Source organism: Notothenia rossii (assembly GCF_949606895.1).
Source record: "Notothenia rossii genome assembly, chromosome: 3".
NCBI lineage: Eukaryota > Metazoa > Chordata > Actinopteri > Perciformes > Nototheniidae > Notothenia > Notothenia rossii.
The window spans coordinates 64,912,113-64,929,522 of NC_136901.1; the positions used below are offsets into that span (position 1 = coordinate 64,912,113).

At 41.2% G+C, this 17,410-nt stretch overlaps 1 protein-coding gene across 8 annotated transcripts in view; it reads left to right on the top strand.

Annotated features, from left to right (window-relative positions):
* Positions 1 to 17,410, top strand: part of il1rapl2 (interleukin 1 receptor accessory protein-like 2) — a 565,814-nt gene that overhangs the window by 377,592 nt on the left and 170,812 nt on the right. The window lies entirely within an intron of this gene.

Sequence of the window (17,410 nt, forward strand, 5' to 3'; positions counted from 1 at the left end):
GCCCAGACTCAGCAGTACATCATTCATCATTACTACAGCACTTTTAAAGTTTCATTTTTGCACAATACAACTCTACTCTATAACAGCGGAGTGCTTTTACATTCTTGGCACCATTTTGGGTATTCGCTCTATTTGCTTTAACCCCAGATTAAACATACATTGTGTCAAGCTGCTGTAGCTTTGGTAACTCAACTTTAACTCGGCAATTCCATCAGCACTTTTTCACTGTGTCAGAGTGTGGGTAGGAGAGGGGGGGCTGCTTTCTCTGAGTGTGAGCTTGTGTTTTTTATTGTGCCATGTGCAATATGCATTTTGATATGATATGACAACATAGAGTTTCTACATAGAAAATGTGTGTTATTCCAGTATTTCCTACATATTGTAATGTGATGTGGTAGGTTGTATAGTGTGAAAACAGATATGTCTTGAACAATATTCACTTAGAGTAGTCTGTCTTGCATTAAGGTCTCCATGTCTATTACATGTTAATACCCAGAACCAAACTCTTTCATCTTGCACTTTGTGATCTGGTTCAGATATATATACGGAAACCTTTTGTTGTCGATGCAAACTTAATTTGTCAAGGAATTATTCAGAAGCACTTTCCCCTCAGATGCCTTCATCTACTCTCCTGTGGAGGAAGATAAGATGGGAAATCACATTTTTTCCCTGTGAGTTTATTTTTTGAAGAAGGAAATAGATTTTGCCGGCTCCCATGTTGTGACATCTTATATATATTATACTTGTCCTCTTACATGCAGAGCTCAAAGGATGTAATGTGCAATAATGTTAAGTCAACAGATATTACTGCACAAAGGTTTACAGTACTGTAGGTTTTGTTAAAATGCTTCATTCAATGGTACAATGTTATTTTGTTACAGCCAAAGAATGACATTCTGGCAAAAAACAGGTTGTTGAGATACTGTATATACGGAAGCTGGTTTAAAAATGCAGCTGTAATTATTTTTCCTATATTTTTGTTGACTAGTTTTGACTTACTTCCCCCAAAAACAATTTAAGTTGTCATAAGGATTATTTGTAATATCATATTTACAATGTGGATGCTCACATGTTGTTCCTCAAATTTACGATTGCCTAACTGGTCAGGGTATAGTGTTTTGGTGAACCTTCAAGTCGTTGTTAAGTGAAACTTCATTGGAACAAAGAATATTTCACACATTACTGCATCTTTGATATATTTCCAAATTATGAAGAAAATGCAAGAACCTTCCAATTGTCGCTTCTCAGGGTGCATTCACACCTAATAGTCCTCTCTCTGGTGCGCACCAGACCATAGTTTTTTACATTGTTTCATTTTTCAGAAGGTTCGGTTTGCGTTCACACAGGCAAAAGTCAAACGGACTATAAACTTTAAACACAAGTTATGTGCTCGGAAATGCTGTTCAACCATTGGTCATATATTAAGGGGGTAAAAACGCAAATCCCGGCAATTTCTAGCGGATCCTTTGCCATGGAGCATCGGCACTTTCGGCAGGTTATTCTCATGCTGCTGTTAATCTGGAGATCAACAGACACTAGCGGCCCGCGCCTATGATTATATAATCAGACAACGTCCGTTAAAAAACATTATTACATGGCTTTGTTGAATACTCGATTCTGATTAGTCAATTCAGAACACGTGACACGTTGTTAATCCAGAACAGACAGACCGCTGTCAAGGATTTATTGACCGTTGTTAAGGACGCTCACATCTGCACAAAGAAGTCCGTTAAATGTTGCTTTATACAGTTTGGCTGAACAGCAAACTGCCTGCAGTTTGCTTTTCTAACTGACAAGACAAGAGCGACAAGACAAGAGCGACAAGAAAACAGCGAAGAAGTAACGGGCAGAAACCCTCCTTTCTACGCAGCGGTCCAGACCAGAGGTTGCGCTAGACTTTTTCCCTGCCCATCATTTTGAAGGACAGGATCTTAACATTTCCATCAAAATTCAGTATTATCCGTCGGCTTTTCACCCTCTGGGGGGGGGGGAGAGAGAGAACTGTCAACCGGCGGTGGGGGGGCGGGGGGAAAGCACGGTTGTGAACTGTCAACGGGGGGCGGGGCGCACGCTCGTGAACTGTTAGCGCGGTGTTATGCATTACCACTGCACCTCGCGGGAGTGCGCACAGCGTAAAGCCAAAACTCACAGACATTTCAATGATTTGTAGGGCAAAGTTGGGTTTGGAAACGGTATCATTTCCTTTTTGGCAGGCATGCATAACACCGGAGCCTCGCTGCGGGGAAACATTGGCGCTGTTCCGAGTTTGTTCTAATCCGTCAAAATGACCGACTGCTTTCAGATTTTTCCGTCATTGTTAAAAAAAATCCGTCATAGATGGAAAATATTTGGTTAACGCGACCACTGGTCCAGACATAGACATCAGACGGCGACACATATTCAGTTTCCAGTTACCTTGGCATTAGGACAGGGATATCTAGATACTTTCCAAGGTTTGACATAATGAATTGTGCTACTTTTACCACAAGCAAGCAACGATGTTTTCAAATCTGTAATCAAAAAGCTCCTCTAAAACGCTATCGAAGCTGTTCCTGCCGTTGCTACGTTAGTTCAAACAGTAACAACGGACTATTTTTCTAGAGGATGCATGTCAATTTAAATCAATACATACAACTATTTTTTTACTCAATAATTTTCTAAATCCACAAAAGCATTTCAATTAATATTGGGAGTCATGTCGTTACTTTGTTGAGAATGTGGCCATGTAATAAGCGGGATAATGTGCACATTGCATAATGTGCCTTCATGCCGATCTAGATCCCTCCGCTTCGCGTTGGGCTCCTGATCAGCCTGTCGGTGTTCTTTTCCCCATAATGACCGCGCCGCTGCACATTATCCATGAGAGACGTTCTGCAGTAAGGAGGGGCGTTTCAAAGACGACAGGTGTTCTTACTTTTATGTAGCTGACGGATAATTTTTACTTTACACGACACTGTTCAACACTTAATTCTGCTTTACTCTTTAACTAAACAACCGCGGATGTCTTGAAAGACTCTTTCGCTAAAGATTTTTGAAGGTATCCACGTTCTTGTGACACGTAAATACTGCGCTTCCTATGTTTTGGTGCGGACTGCGTTCACACCAGCAATGAACCGCTCCAGAGTTCGCAAGCAAGCACTCCGAGACCACCTATTTTAGCGGACCAGAGTCCGGTTGTTTAGTTCACTTAACAGGTCTCGGACTGTGTTCACACCGACCCAAATGAACCGCACCAAGTGGCTAAACGCACCAGGGTTCGATTCAACCGGACTATACAAGGCAGGTGTGAACGCACCCTTAAATGTTCAGATGCCTGATCTCTGTGGGTGCCTCGCCCTCTGCCCCTCTATTGCCCCTTTCACACCAACGCGGTTCGTTTCAAGTACCAAAAAGTTGTCAGTCTAGAAAGCAAGCACCGCATACGTCACGCTTACGTCGGAGGCAGGGGCATCACTTTTAATGTTATACCATAGTAATTAACGCTGCAAAGCTGGGTATTTTGAGCTTGGCGCATGCAGAGGCTAACAACAGCTAGCTCTAACGCCATCGAATAGGACCTATATTTACCTTCTTTCTCCTAGGGAATCGTTGTTGAAGTTGATGATGATGATTGTAAAGAACCTTTGAATGTAGCATGTCACGACTGTAAAGTTGGGATTAAAGTCGTCCCATTTCTTTCATTTCGTTTCGACAGAGCAAAACCAAAACGAGTAGCGCTTTAATACAATCGGTCATTGTTGTTGTTGTCGATGTGAGGGGGTTCTGTTCGGTTTGGCTTTATGAAGCAGGCACGCAAACGGTTACGTCATGACGCAAACAATGACGCAATAACGCAGCACCAGTCGGGCTCTGAGCGGTGTGAACAGAGCGGGAGCTGAACCGAAGAACCGGTTCCGAACCAGTAAAGCTCTAGCACGGAGCTAGAACGGGAAAAGCCTTGGTGTGAAAGGGGCATTAGATACTTGATTGTGACTCAGAAACCTTTTTCGCTTTAAACCGTTCTGTTCACAAATGGGGTTGGTTAACACGAGAATGGTGAGATTCCCTAACATTATAGGCAGGCCATGTTGAACATGTAGCTTATGCGTAGTCTTGCAGCAGCCGATTTGCAAGCTCTTGATCAATTCTACTACTCTACTATCAATAAAACTGAAAGTACAACAGGAGTGAGTGCAGCAGTGTGTACGTGCTATGGAGATCCTGATTTCTCGTATACAGGTTAAGTCAGTGGTTCTCAAACTTTTTCTGTCAGGCCCCCCCTTTGGAGAAAAAAAAAAGTCGGGCCCCCCCAAAACGAATAATCAGGCTCAGTGGCGGCGCCAGAGATTTATTTTGGGGGTGCTGTGGGGTAGCTTGACGTTTCATAGAGGGTGCTCAAACATTTAGGGTTTCCCATTAATGTACCAGTCGCTACAGTGGAATTTTCTACTGCAACAATCCCCACGCAAAAACACAACGTACCCGCGACTGTTACAATGAAGGCTCAATATTCAGCTCACGGCATATAGGTGTAAGCAGGGATAAAGTGCTATTTTTATAGGTGATGTGTGGACGTCACATAGGGGGGTCGGGGGGCAAGCTTCCCCGGGAAGATTTATTTTTAAATATTGAAGTTAAAAGCATCAATCTGGTGCACTTTGAGAGCGAAAGGAAGAGATCTATGGATACATCTCTCAACACCCATATGAAACAGAAATGTAAACAGATTTACTTTTTCTTGATGGATATTTTACAAATCACCCTTTTAAACTTTATTCTTGTTTTACTGTCATATAGTATTTCATACCTGTTTTTCATTTATTCTCTTATTTTTTTATAACTATAATGATCATATAAACGTGTGCCTCGGAAATAATTATTTACATTAATGGTGACCAAAACATTTGAGACCCACTGAGATAACACTGAGAGAGTCCTTTAGCTCTCAGTCTGACAGGAGAGGACTCTCCTCCACTTTGTTGTTGAAAAAACTCCTTATATCCGTTAGCGTAGCTCGCTAGCACCAGAAGCTAACAACAACGATCTCCAGTACCGGTGCGCTCTCTCTCTCTCTCACGCGCACACAAAATGGCTCGTTCCACACACACACACAGAGCCGAGCTTTAATGAAACAGAGACCCAGACGTAATAGTACTGTACTGCATCATATTATTTTCGAATCAATAATTTTTCAAATTATGATTTTTTTCTTTTTTATCTTTTTTTTTTTTTTTTTATAACCATTTTTCCTCCTGGTCTCTCGCGCCCCCCCTGGCATGCCTCTGCGCCCACCAGGGGGGGCGCGCCCCCCACTTTGAGAACCACTGGGTTAAGTGCCAAGGTGACACAAATCAAAAACCTTAAGGTAACGTGAGGTCAAGAAGTGAAACATGTTATAGAGAATACAAGTAGGGTGTAAGTACATTTCAAGCTCTCAGCAAAAACAAACTATGTAAACATATTCAAAGAGTTGTTTTATGTCATTAGTTCAAATTGCATGCAAAATGATCGTCATGCTTATCGTGATTCTGGGTTATTTTATCATCGCAAGGACACAACAACCCAGCACCAGGAAAAGCCCAATATAAATGTAATGTATTATTATTATGATAATATAATGACACCACAGTGAAATACCCAGTCACTTTTATTGTCCTAGCTATATTTATTTACTCTCCATAATATCCTTGTGTTGTTTTTGTGGGCAATACAAAGATAAGCAAACTAACATATGGGAACCAGACTCAGTGAAGCAATATAAGCATTAATGTACCACGATTTGTGTTTCAGCCTGATGCCACACACATTAACTGCTGAGGGGCCAATTTATCCCGTCCTGTTTTGGAAGCCACCATATCGCTCTGACTCTTATTACTTCCTAGTCTCTCTCAACTCCTCTCTATTTTTGTCCACATTTAGATCTATGACTCCGCTGTCTGCCTGTTTTCTCTGCGTTTCTATAAAAACAGCTAAGAGCCAAATCTCTGATCATTCCAAGCCAATGCTCATGATCAACGGCAAGATTTGCGTGTGTCTCTGTGCATGCACAAAAATACAAATGTGTGCATGTGGTGTTAGGTTTGCTACATCATGGTTTGCAGTTAAGAATCCATCTCATGTCGTGGGAACAAGGATTTCTTCGACATTAGCTCAGTATTTCTGACAGCACTCTTCCACTGTAAAGGATTTTCAGTGAAACAAGCCCTTAAGACATCTGTCAGTGTGTGCCAGGCCTTTGCTAAACATCTCCGTCCTTGATACTGTAGCTAGGTCTGTGTCCCCTCGGCAGCAGGCTTTATCGCCGTGCTCTCAACAATAAATGGAGATTAAAGCAAAGACACAGGAAGAGCCCGCAGATCAGCTGCCGGCTATGATTCCAGAAAAATACACTTAGCTGAAAAGAAGTGCTGGAAATAGACCAGAAGTCGGCTGTGAGATTAAAGAAAAGCCTGCAATGGGGGAAAGATGTTCTAAATATCTCAATGTTCTTTATTCAGAGCTTCTTACTGTTAGTTTCTTAAACATGCAAAGCTTTTAATTAACCGATGCCCTGAGGGGAAGTTTTCACTTTGTAAAGCTGGGATAAAGCACTTGTGTTAACAACGCTGTTCTTACTGTCAACTCCTAGCCCTGGGATGTTGTTGTGTCTTGGCTAACTTTCCAACATCTAGGGTCACTGTGCTTCAGTGCTTGTCTTGAGTTACTGAAGGCTTAGCACTTGTATGAATTATCAAACAATCAAGTACAATTAGTCATAATACAAAGATTTCAAATTGCATTTGGATGCTAAGAAAAGTTGGAGAAATGAAGATGGACAGCACTCCAGAAATGTTGAGGACTGTTGTAAATGGTGCTCCAGCAGTTGTGTTTCCATAAAAACAACATTTAAATAACATGTATAACAGCATTTTATATTTTGAAAGTGCCAACTAAAAACTGCACTATGCTCCAGATTTGTCTCCCTTTCACCTATCAATGGACTAAGTACTACAGCACAGTCTCTCTAAAAGTCAAAATTGGGACAAAAGCCAGGATTATATTGAAGTTGCAACATGCCTAACTTTAGTATATCATCAAAATTGGGTGGTGTAATGCTCTGCAGAAGTCCCGGTTCAAATCAAGATGATACGTTTCTATCAATGGCATTTTTTAAGACCCAAAAAAGCCAACATTTGGGCTGTAACAGACTAGATAATCTTTGTTTATAGCCTAGTGAAGTGCTTCTCAGACTTTTTTCAGTAATGTACCCCCTTTGAAACATTTTCTTAGCCAAGTACCCCCTGACCGACCCCGAACATTTTTGATCGAAAAAGCATATATAAATAATTACAATATAGTGATGTTCCATCAGTGTGTGATTTATTAACTCTTTCATCCATGAATTCAACAAACAAAGAACATAACGAAAACAAATTAAAACAGATGTTTAAGTAATAATTATACAACAAACCAATGAACAAAACCGTGTTTCATGATGAGCATTGTGTTGCCGTGGCAACGACATTTGAAGAAATCTCAAAACTGTCCTGTAGATGTCTTCACGGCTGGACTGTTAGCACACATGTGAAGTTTGAGCACTTTTTGAACATTTTCATAGGAGTTATACATTACATTAGGAGGTTACATTACTCTCTCTCTTCTCTAGATCACCATCTCTCTTCTCTTGATCACCCTCTCAATCTTCTATTGCCCTCTCTCTCTTCTCTTGATCGCCCTCTCTCTTCTCTTGATCGCCCTCTCTCTCTACTCTTGATTGCCCTCTCTCTTCTCTCTCTCTTCTCTTGCTCACCCTCTCTCTCTTCTATCTCTCTTCTCTCTCTCTTCTCTTGCTCGTCCTCTCTCTCTTCTCTCTCTCTTATCTTGATCGCCCTCTCTCTCTTCTCTTGATCACCCTCTCACCCTTCTATCACCCTCTCTCTCTTCTCTTGATCGCCCTATCTCTCTTCTATTGATCACCCTCTCACTCTTCTATTACCCTCTCTCTCTTCTCTTGATCGCCCCCTCTCTCTCTTCTCTTGATCGCCCTCTCTCTCCTCTTGATCGCCCTCTCTCTATTCTCTTGATTGCCCTGTCACTCTTCTATCACCCTCTCTCTCTTCTCTTGATCGCCCTCTCTCTCTTCTCTTGATCGACCTCTCTCTCTTCTCTTGATCACCCTTTTTCTCTTCTCTTGATCGCCCTCTCGCTCTCCTCTTGATCGCCCTCTCTCTCTTCCCTTGATCGCCCTCTCACAGGAGAACACTTCACTGTAGGGTTTCGGCCATGTCTCCACTTTAGTTTGACTGTCTCTCTTCTCTTCTCTCTCTTCTCTTGATTGCACTCTCTCTTCCCTCTCTCTTCTCTTGATCGCCCTCTCTCTCTTCTCTTGATCACCCTCTCACTCTTCTATCACCCTCTCTCTCTTCTCTTGATCGCCCTCTCTCTCTTCTCTTGATCGTCCTCTCTCTCTTCTCTTGATCACCCTCTCACTCTTCTATCACCCTCTCTCTATTCTCTTGCTCGCCCTCTCTCTTCTCTTGATCGCCCTCTCTCTCTTCTCTTGATCACCCTTTCACTTTTCTATCACTCTCTCTCTTCTCTTGATCACCCTCTCTCTCTTCTCTTGATCGCCCTCTCTCTCTTCTCTTGATCGTCCTCTCTCTCTTCTCTTGATCACCTTCTCACTCTTCTATCACCCTCTCTCTATTCTCTTGATCGCCCTCTCTATCTCCTCTTGATCACCCTCTCTCTCTTCTCTCGATCGCCCGCTTGATCTTCCATGGAAACAGCATATGATGACACCCCATAATTGACGTAGAGCTGTTGAGGGCAGGACCATTATCTGAAGGCTGCTGCTCTGAGCATGTCAGTTGGAGTTATGACATCATCGTGTTCCATGACACTTTAATTATGTTTGCTTAATTATTCGTAATTTTTCAAGCTACGAGATGTTTTCCTACGTTTGACATGAAAAATGATGTGTCAGGAATGTAGGGTTTGGGAATTGTGGCAGTTTTAAAAAATATATATAAAGGCACATTTCAAGATTTCCTACACTCTGTGACATCACGCATTCTAGTTAATGTTAAAATCTGAAGAAAGCCTCTTTACCAAGGTCTGAACAATGTTTAATATCTCTAAAAGTAAAAATCTGATTTAAAATTTGTGTTACACGAATAATGTCAGAAAGATGTGTAACATTTTAAAGTTGGAATGAGATTTCTGAGTGAAAGTATGAAGGAACAGTTAGCAGTTGAAGTTGCATGAAGATTGTTCAAGTCAGAAGATTTTCTCCATTGAAAAATGTGATGAATTATGGGATGTATCTCTGGAATCATGAAAAGTTATGAATGATAAAAGTAAGCACTCGATTCCCGACCAAGCTGAACGTTTTGATGTTTGAACTGAGTTTCTGCGATGTTCAATGCGAAAATGCAAAATAAAGGGCGGAATAAAATTAAAGAATTTTGTGCGTAGAAGAACAGATAGTTGGAATGCTGTTAACAGACTCTTTTCCAGGCCCAGTCTGTTTCTCTGCTTTGTTTTGATCAGAGTCATTGCAGCGAAGGAGGCCTCACACAAATATGTGGATTCAAAGGGCAGTAGCTGCTCCAAAACTGTTTTTCCCAGCTCAGGATGCTCCTTTTTCACACACACCCAAAACTGCGTGAGAGTGGAGTTCTCAAATGTCATCTTTAGGCCACGGTCATATGACACATCCAAGAGTTTTTCCTGGCAACAGAGAGGAAGCTTTTCTCTCTTTGCTTTGGACAGAAGGCATGGGTTTCTTACCCAATCAAGCTGTGCAGGTTTCTCCTCCATGTCAGGAAAGTACGACTTGAAACTATCTATCAGGTTGGCCAAGTGTTCCTCTATAATGGACTTGACTGGAGCACTCTGCACATCCTCACTGGCGAGGAAAGCATCTACCTGAGGAAACCAGGTGAGATCCCCCTTAGCACATGCCCTTTTCCACAACTCTGCTTTCTTTACGAAACCACCAACATTGTCATACAGGTTCAGAATGTTGGTGTCCTTGCCCTGCATGCACACATTCAGCTCATTTAATTTGCTGAATATGTCTGCCAGATAGCACAGCACACTTCTGTGTGTAGCAGTAATTGGGTGTGTTCAGCTCCCATGTCCTCGCAAAGGCGGTGAAACAGACGAGCATTGAGTGGCCTTGAATTTATGAAGTTAATCACTTTGATGCTGTTGTTCAAACCGTCATGCAACACAGGACTCCGTTTTTTGGCCGCCAGTGCTTCCCTATGTATGACACAGTGATTCCACCGCACTTCTGGATTATACTTGGAATTCTACCGAGGCCGGTGTACTTCGTAGCGGGACATTTCTAGGCTGCACATGTGTAGACTCCGCGGTCTTAAAATCCCCACAATGCTTTGCGGACGGACCAATTTCCAAATCTTTGGCGGAGATCGAGCTCCATTTAAGGCGGGGCCTCACATATGACGCATACCTGTACACCTGCTAGCCTGTTCCACAATTCTTTGTTTTCCGAGGCTATGAAGGAATCTTGCCACGCTTCTGAAGCAAGTGACTCGGAAAACATGTGCTACCAAGCAAGCGTCCTCGCCATTGAGAAACACCCACAGTCCCAGTCTGTTCTTGCATCAAAGATGGCGGAAAATGCTTTCAACTCATTAAGTCGTCAGACAGTAATTTCCTTTCTTACAGCGAAACCCATCACACTCCTCTAGGTTAAACCACGCTGACAAAACACTTCAAGGGTTGAAAAGCACACTTTAAACAGACTTGAAAAACATACTAGCAACATTATATCCACAATAATGTGTGAGGAAGAGCCAATCCTCTTAAAGTTGAAAAGTCTGGACCCATGTGATGTGGAACCAGTCGCGTTAACCGAATATTTTCTGTCTATGATGCCATTTTTTAACAATGACGGACAAGTCTTTAAGTCATTTTGACAGATTAGAACAAACTCGGAACAGCGCCACAGTTTCTCCCCACAGCGAGCCTCCGGTATTGAAATGTCTGCGTTTTCGTTTTACGCTGTGCACGCTCCCGCAAGGTGCATGCATATCTCGGCGGGCATGCATAACACTGGTGCTAACAGTTCACAAGCATACTCTTCCCCCCCCAGTTCCCAAGTCTTTTGCTGGTCCATCCTAATGCGTCAAGAGACATACTGTATTGGTCTACGCTTGTTGATACTGCCCCTCGAAATCACAATCAAGATATCTTAGGAAATCATAATTAAGACACTGTAGGCTACATCACAAAACAATTAAAGTGCAATTAAATCTTTACCATGTTTAATCAAGCTCAAAGGAATTAATTAGACCCCAATAAAACACTACTACAGTCCTACTTTCCAAAGATTCTAAGGTTTAATGTCATAGCAAATACACAACTACAGTGTAGTTTGGTAACAGGTTACTCAACAATGCAATTACAAGACACCAAAAAACATCAAAAAAACATAACAATAAAAATAGTGCAAGCTAAAGTGTATTAGTCTTATGGCCTGTGATATAAAACTCTCCCTGAGCTATGCAGTAATCTATATTACATAAGGGAAGGCTTGTATCACATGCTTTATGAAACCTTCACCATCATTATTAACCAGTCAAAATGTATCTTCTAAATGTAATTAGTTTTGTTATAAAGAATTGTTCTATTACATTGCATTTCTGTATTTTAAATGATTATGTGCGTCTTCACATTAACATGCAGTTGCTATGTGATCTCTCTGGTGATCACTGAGTGCAGGGTCATATAGTATCACTGCGCTACCCTTGGGGGGAATAGCCCCGGAATAGATCCCACAGCGAGACACACAAAAATACTTCCACACACATAAACAAATGAGGCACACGCAAGCTCCGCTGGCCAGAACAGATCTGATCAGGTCAGAGCAGAGCAGGGATAACTCAGGGACGGTTGAAGAGAGGCAGAGATGCAGGAAGGAACATAAAAATAAAAAAATAAAAATTGAAGTGAAGCTTTAGGGAGCAATACACTTCAAAATAGGGATAAAATGAAGATGTAAATTAAGACTAAACTGATATATAAATAGTCTAGACGCCAAAGCAACTTACAAACACTTAATACACAACGCCCATGTCTACGGGAGCAGCATGGGGTCAGGTATCTTGTCCAAGAACACCTGAACAAACACCAAACATGTTGCCGGCAGACGCTTTGGATGAAACCACTGACCCTGCTCTGATTGGTTAGCTGGCCGGTTTTGTTGTGATTGATCAACCACTCAGAGATGTGTCAAAGATGTTTTGCCCCTGAAGCGCGACTGTTACATAGTGATGTCATTATGTTACGGGAGCAAACAAAGTTGAAATATAAGACTATGAAAAATACGCAACTAGAAAGACTACAAATCCCAGAGTCACGTAAGTGCTGTCATAACTGATGTATTCCTTCCAGATAGCTAAAAATACATTTACTTACTGTACTTACTTACTTTAACAAGATGCCTGTTTGCTTTGTACCAGGTTGTTATCATACCAGTAATAGTACCTCTTGCTCGTTCCCGAAGAGTAACTAAAACAAAACACGAGAGTGTACCTTGTTAGCTAATGTTAGCTAGCTTACATTAACGTTACACATTACACTCGTGTTACTCACCGAAACCTTATAAAGCCGGTCCCGCATGCTGGCTCTTACGGAACCGACTAACTCCCCTTTTTCGTATGTACAGCTCTCAACATGCCCAGAGTTGTAGTGATTTTCACCTCTTTTAATACTTTTCGCCTCATTCTGAAAGAAAGAGGTGAAATGTACCAACGTGACGGCCATCTTGGTGTTGGTGACGTGTGCAAGACCAGAGTTGTAGTTCATTGAGCGCTTCACACAAAGAAATGTGTAACTTCACTGTTTTACGACACATTTTAATTTTTTTGACTTGCAAAATTATCTTTTAAATTGACAAACATCATATGTGTAATTCGTGGCACAATTCAAACGGGATCGAAAGATAATCTTTCTCTTCCCATTGACTTCAATACATTATTTTTCCGATATAAGGTCCCATGGAGGTCCACCGGAAGGGGAGGGACTTCGCCACTCTCTATGATGCCAATATAAACAAGGTCTTCTGTCGGCTCTGTACATCAATGCCGACCTATGCTGACAAGTAAGTGACGAGTAGAAAATATAAAGGTATTGGCTATAGGGAAATTTCCCAGCAGTTTAGGATAATGAAGGTTGTAATCTAATCTATTACATAGCCATTACATTTCTTACTCCTAATGACAGGAAGGCAGAAAGCGCATTATATAAATAATAATACTCATAATAAAAGCAGAATTTTTTTAACAATGACCACAATATCATTATTTTAATAAACCAAATATGAACAGGAAAATGAGGAAGAACTGATGATTCAGATGTTGTAGTACAAGTAGTAATGTAGTTAGTGCATAAATTACTATTTCAACAAATGTGTTAATTTGTTTCATTATAAGTTGATTTTTTTTTGGACGAATGCTCCGGGCCAGTAGTTACAATGGTGGGGCCATTGACAATACAATTCCACCGGCCCGGAGGGCCAGTGGCATTTTACTCTTAATGTCTCCTGTCCATAAAACCAAGGAGCTATCTCTGCACTTCAACCCAGTTTTCCATCATAATCCGAGGAATTAATGTTGCTCTCTGTTAGGATCAAACGATAGATTATTGGAAAAAAGCCTTTTTTCTTGGTTCTGCAGACATAGAGAGGGAGAGCAAGAGAAAGACAGACTGAACTCGTGTTTTTTTTTAACCGTCATGTCCCACAGTGAAGAGCTCCATCAGCCCCGAGCTGCCTTCAGGAGCAATCTGCTACCTACCACACCAAAACTCTTTGTGTGTGTGTGTCTGTGTGTTAGCCCGCAAGCCTTTACGTACAAACAAGACTAGTATTATGATGTATCTGACACTATGTCTGTGCTATTATTATTAATAATATTATTATTAAGTGTGTAATACAGGGAGAACATCTAAATGTGTTTACAGCTGGTTCCAAATATGAAAAAAGAAAACCAAGGAATATACTAAATGCATGTCAAGTTTATTTTTGTACTGAGTCATTTAAACTTAATAACCATTTTGACTCTATAATTGCAATATAAGTAGAAACGAAGTGGAAGCAAATCACAGAAATTATGCAAGTAATGTTAAATTTAGATCATACCTGGAAGTAAATGTCATCTGAAAGTGTAAAGAAAAAAACTGTACATATCTATCACTGTATACTACATCGAATATCTATTTTCTCTTCTATCCGGTTTCACTTGTAAATATGAAGTAAATAAATAACATCGTAGTGGTTTGCACCACTTTGACCTCCAAACTTGTATAATGTAATTGATAATGCATCCTGATACATCCAGACAAGCCCTTTACGGGGTATACGTCCACACAGCAACTTTGAAAAAATCTTGAAAATCTTGAAGCTGGGCGTGTCTGAGAGCTTGGGGATTTTTTGCGAGCAACGTGACCAACAACCAATCACATGAATATCCCGCCCCCGACATACAAAGCAAAAAACCCCGGTTCTTCTCCACACAGAATATGTGCAGAAAGGAGTATGACATTGTGTGCATTTATTTGATGCATATAGTCTATGATGTGGCAGAGGTAAAGTGTCAGCGGGAAGGGCTACGATGAACATGTATGAGATTAATGTCTATGGTGCTATTTTATGCTACATTCCATGCTGGCTAAAGATACTGTCTATGCTTGCTAGCAATGTTTAAACGAAGTAAACTGGATATAAAATCCCCAAACAGACGAAAACCTACCAGTTTCACCCACTGTCTCTGCCACCTCCCTCCATGCCTGGTTCCTCCGGTTTGTATCCAGGTAAATAGTTCTGGTCGTAAAGAACCGGGTGATTTGCTACCATAATTTCTCGTTTGGAATATGAGGAAATGAACTGCGGTCTGGCTCTCCCAGTTTGCACGCGGTTTGATTGGCTAGCGCTTGTACTGTCAGATTTGCATAAACGGGATTGGATTCGCTGACGCTTCCAGCTCAGCTTCAAAAGTTGAACATTGCTCAACTTTTGAATCCTGAAAATCCTGGAAATCTTCGCTTTGCTTCCCCACAATGCAGTTTGGCGAAAAGCGAGGCATAGTGACGTCACCCCCATTCAAAGTCAATGGGCAGAGAAGCGTTGGAAGATTTTTTTTAAGCTGCTGTGTGGACGTACCGTTACTGTACCTACTTGGGTTATGCTAGTTATTTTAGCACAAATTAAAATACACATTTTGAATAAAATCAAGTAATTAAATTACTATTATCCGTTAACAGGACACTACCATTATAATGCTTCAGACTGGGCACACTGCTCCTTTCTCCATTCAATTAAACTGTTGCAGCTTTAAGCCTGTTTGGTTAGATTTGAGCGGAATAGCTCAGTGGGTAGAGTTGGTTGCGCGTATGCAGTGTCTGCTTCCAAATACGCTCTCACGCTTGAGGGACATTTTAGGCAATGTCATGTCCTCTAACGCTGCTTTTCAACACTTTATTTCCAGTAAAGAAACTAGTAATTTTACATATTTGATGTAAGTTCCCTTACGAACGTTACAATTAAAATAAGTGATCGTGTTGACTTCTTCTTGTGTAGGTTTGACCCATCCAACCCCCCTTACTCCCCTCTTCTTTGTCGCTCTATGTACTTCCTGTATATCTCCTTCCAGAACTCTCTCTCTCTCTCTCTCTCTCTCTCTCTCTCTCTCTCTCTCTCTCTCTCTCTCTCTCTCTCTCTCTCTCTCTCTCTCTCTCTTTCCCTTTCAACCCGTAGCCATTTGTCAAAGAAAACAAAATGTCTTCCATATTTCAGATGCATTTCAAAGTAAAATGTGAGTTAGCAAAGTACACAACATTCAGGCTGAATTTATCACTGCTGAGGATGTCTGTATTCCGATGTGTGTTAGTGGCTGTGTGCGAGGGGAAGACTGGAAGCGACACAGACGGAGTGAGGGAAACAAAGGAATAGAGGGGATTTGTTGTGGAGCAAAAATATGTGTAACCTCATTGGAATACTGTTAAGCCTAATGCAACATTACTTCCTCTGCATAACAGACACCCCTCTAGGATTTAGTTCTTCTTTCTCTTTTCTCTCTCTCCACCTCTCTTTGTTTCCCTCCATTTGTCTGCCTCTCACCCTCATCCCACTCTTTTCTTTCAGAAATGCATTTTTCTTCCCTTCATCTCTCTTATACTTTAAATACTCTTCCTCCTGTTCCACCTATCTATCTCTCAATTTGACACAGTGTCTAGTGTGTGTGTGTTTCTTTTTTTAAGGGCCAGTGACCTAGTTAGAGACTCACCTCCTAATTCATTGTGAAATTGGCTCTGTTCTCCAAAGATAGATGGGCTCGGTGAGGTTGATACTCCCTCTCACACACGCACACACACACACACACACACACACACACACACACACACACACACACACACACTCACACACACATTATGTGAGACATAAAGATCGCAGGATAGGGACAACCGAACCTAAGAGTATAATATCTCTGTGTTGTATTGGGGCGTTTGCGAGGTTGAATTCATTTATTTAAATGTAAGAGCTCAGGCGTTAGTCACTGTAACATTTAAAAGATACATGAAGCCAGTTTTAGTGTCTGGATTTGCATCCCCAAAACTTTATGTAACTTGGGATCAGAGCACAGTTGTAATTCTGAAAAGGTCATCTTCCCGAAGACAGTGACGCAGAGGAGGGTGCTAAAACTGTTCTACTTAATCAAATCTCTCTACTCTTAATTAAATGTGATGGTTTAGCATTTCTCTAATATTTCTCGAAGGTCTGACGGTCTTTGCCATTCAGAAATAAACCAGCTTTTTTATCTGGTCAGCATTAAATAGAATCCTTCTGTTTCCTTTCATAATAAAGTGAAACATTCCCAAACCTCTATTTGTAAAATGCTTGTTTCAGAAAGTTCAAAATCCTTTTTTTATGGCCTATGCAGTAAAGTATAATCATGTGATGTACACGAAGAGGACTTTGTGAATATTCACACCACAATTCAGTTCGGCAAAGCGAGACGTCATCCCATTGAAAGTGAATGGGAAGCGTTTCCGTTGAAGCTTCCAACGGAACCGTGTGTACAGGGCGTAAGCGTAACACGAACCTCACGCCGAAGACGAACCTTACGCTTAGCACAAAGCTTAGGCCTGACACAAACCTTACTCCGAACACAAACCTTACTCCTAATAAGAACCTTACTCCTAACAAGAACATTTTCCTTACAAAAACCCTACTCCTAAACGAAACTGGCTTTCAACAGACATTAATATAAGATTGTTCAAACACACACGGTTTCATTTAGTTTCATATCATGTATTTATTCAAGTACAGTCATAAGACATAATGAAGACATGTGAAACACTCTAATAAGCTATACAAAACTTGAGAATAGAGACATGCTATATTATAGAACACATACATTTT